Source organism: Chiloscyllium plagiosum, chromosome 33 (genome assembly GCF_004010195.1).
Source record: "Chiloscyllium plagiosum isolate BGI_BamShark_2017 chromosome 33, ASM401019v2, whole genome shotgun sequence".
In the NCBI taxonomy this organism is placed as follows: Eukaryota; Metazoa; Chordata; class Chondrichthyes; order Orectolobiformes; family Hemiscylliidae; genus Chiloscyllium; species Chiloscyllium plagiosum.
The window spans coordinates 40460708-40464265 of record NC_057742.1 but is presented as its reverse complement, the minus strand read 5'-3'; positions in this window follow the sequence as shown (position 1 = coordinate 40464265).

Below are 3558 nucleotides of genomic sequence, written 5' to 3'. Positions count from 1 at the left end.
CGGGAGTGGAGGTTGGGTTGTGGGGGGGTGTGGACCTGACGAGGGAGTCACGGAGGGAGTGATCTTTTCGGAACGCTGATAGGGGAGGGGAGGGAAATATATCCCTGGTGGTGGGGTCCGTTTGAAGGTGGCGGAAATGACGACGGATGATATGATATATATTGAGGTTGGTGGGGGGGTAGGTGAGGACCAGTGAGGACCAGTGATGTCTTCGTCAAGCATGGCCTCCATTTCCTTCTGGGCCTGTCTGGTTTTGAACGGATTAAGCCGACAGGGCTATTGTTTTATTGGAGCAGTATTCCCTACGTCTACTTCATGTACAATAGCATTTGTCCTCCCCATCTGATTCTTATATATGTCCTTATACTGCAGTAACAAATCTTTAAACTGTGTTCTATGCTCCTGAGACAGATAGCTTACTAACCTATCGCACTCAAGGACTTCATTTTTTAATCTATTTTGAAGCAACTCAAAATACATATCATCTGGATTTGATTCCTCACTCTGCGGAGCAGTAACTAATACCTGTTTCTCCAATTCTTTCTGTCTAGTATCATACGGTTTCAGCATGTTCACATGACATACTTGCTACCTTTTTTAAAATCTGACATTTTTACTAGATCGTTCACCTGACTCAACTTTTTCTCAATTTGATAGATGCCACTAAACCTGGCTTTGAAGGGATCTCCTATCACTGGTAACTGGTACTCGAAGGGAGTGAACTGAGTAGATTTATTTGGGGCATCTCTAATGGCAAACCATACAAATGGGATACCATTATCCCAGTCATTCCAATAATCCTGACAGTATGCTCTCAACATGGTCTTCAAGGTCTGATGCCACCTTTCTAAAGCTCCCTGGGATTCAGGATGATATGCACTGGATTTAAAGTGCTGTATAACAGAGCTATCCATAACCTCCTTAAACAGCCTAGCAGTAAAATTTGACCCTTGGTCCAACTGAATACCATATGAAGAAAGCTACTAACTCCTCTATTACCCTTTTTGCTTTGATGCTCCATAATGGAATTGCTTCTGGAAATCTGGGAGACACCATCTATCATAGTTAACAAGTACTGGTTCCCAGTTTTAGTTCTCGGGAGGGGACCTACACAATCAATTATAACCCACGTGAAAGGTTCTTCAAATGCGGGAATCAGCAACAAAGGTGCTGGTTTTATTACCGCGTGTGGCTGACCTACCATTTGGCATGTAAGACTTATTTGGCAAAAGTTGACCACATCCTTGTATATTCCAGGCCAATAAAAAAGTTTTTGTACCTTAACCTGAGTCTTTCGTACCCCTAGGTGACCTCCTACAGGTAGTTTATGTGTTACCCCTAATACCTCCTGTCTGTATGCTAGCGACAACACAATCTGGTGCATGTCGGCCCATTTCTCCTCTACACTAACCTGCCGTGATCTCCATTTCCATCTTAGGATTTTATCTTTCAGATAATAACCCTCCGGAATATTCTCTGCCTTCTTTTTAGAGTACACATCCACATATATGCATATCTTTTATTGTCTTGTCTTGCTGTTGCAAGTCTCTTAGACTTTCAGGACTAAACAGAAGTCTGACCCTCTGCTTGCTCAGGGTTCTCCTGCACCATTACATCAAACACGGTATCTGCTAACTGAACCTCCATTCCTTCATCTTTCTCTTTATTTTTCACTTTGTGCAGTGACTTATGATAGTGGGATCTGGTTACCAGAGTCTGGAAAATACCAGGATATTTCTGTTTTTCCTCCTCAGTTTCTTGGTCTTCCTTGGGCTTTTTTTTTAGATTAGATTAGATTACTTACAGTGTGGAAACAGGCCCTTCGGCCCAACAAGTCCACACCACCCCGCCGAAGCGCAACCCACCCATACCCCTACATTTACCCCTTACCTAACACTAGGGGCAATTTAGCATGGTCAATTCACCTAACCTGCACATCTTTGGACTGTGGGAGGAAACCGGAGCACCCAGAGGAAACCCACGCAGACACGGGGAGAACGTGCAAACTCCACACAGTCAGTCGCCTGAGGCGGGAATTGAACCCAGGTCTCTGGCGCTGTGAAGCAGCAGTGCTAACCACTGTGCCACCGTGCCGCCCAACTTGAGGCTTCTCCTCAACAAAGAGTGTCATCCTGCCAAATCATTCCCAAGAACAAATTGAATTTCAGGAACTGACGCTCTGTCAATCACTCCCACTGTAACTTCCCGAGTCTTGAGTTGGCACTCCAACCTGATCTTACATAGGGGAAGGCTAAATTTCTGTCCGTCTATCCCACAAATTACCACACTCTCGTGTAACAGTTCAGAAAGAATGTATATTCGTTCATCTCTTACTATCAACGATTGGTTAGTTCCTGTATCTTTCAAAATTATAACTCCCTGTCCTTCTCTCCTGTTCTTTCTGAATAAACTTTAACCCACAGAGATGAAATCTTTGTAGAGATCAGGTACTAACTCCATACCCAGCCCCTGCCTGGGCTGTGCACACTCCTGCAGCTCCTTGACTCTTCTTGGGATCTCCTTTACTCTCTTCACTAATGCCACTGGCTTAGCTTCTGTTGCCACATCTTTTCCCACAGTGCCTTTCTTTAACAACCAGCACTGTGACTTTATGTGTCCCACCTTTTCCAGTGAAAACACCTTTTCCAGAGCCCTTCTGAAACCACTGGCACTGTAATTTTCTGTGGCCATTACAGTGAAAACACCTGAGGCCTTTCACCTCCTTTCCACCCTTTTGGGCTTCTTTTTTATCCTGTGGTAAACTCTGACCAGTGCTCTCTACTCTTAGTTTCATCATGTCCCTTTCTCCCAACTTCTATCCCTCACAGGACGAAATTCTGGCCGGAAGCTTGTCTTATGCACCAACATGTACTCATCTGCTAATTCTGCTGCCCTTCTCACTTCCTGAACTTACTGTTCCTACACATGAATTCTTACTATCTCTGTAATTGATTTTTAAAACTCCTCCAGCAGAATAATCTCTCTTAGAGCCTTACAAGTCCTATCTATTTGCAAAGCACGCATTCATCGATCAAAATGACTATATTTAATTCTTTTCGAACTCAACATAAGTCTGACCTGGTTCTTTCTTTATGTTTCTGGATTGCTGTCTATATGCTCCTGGTACCAATTCATAAGCACTTAAAATAGCCTGTTTAGCCTCTTCATAATCTCTTGACACCTCATCTGACAGTACGGCAAATACCTCATTAGCTCTGCCTACCCATTTAGTCTGAACTAGCATTACCCATAAATCCTTGGACCACTCCATCTGACTAGCCAATTTTTCAAATGAAGTAAAGAAGGCTTTAACATCTTTTTTATCAAAATGTGGCATAGTTTTGACATATTTCTATATATCACTACTTTCTCTTTTAATCTCCATCCTGTTAACTTGACTTTGCTGACAAAGTCTCAAGTTCAAATTCTCTCTCTCTTTTTGTTCAGCTAAGAACTTTCTCTCTCTTTCTTTTTCCACTCTCTTTCTCTTTCTCTCTCTTTCACTCTCCCTCCCTTTCTTCTCTCTCTCTTTGCTCAGCCAAGAACCTTCTCTCTTTT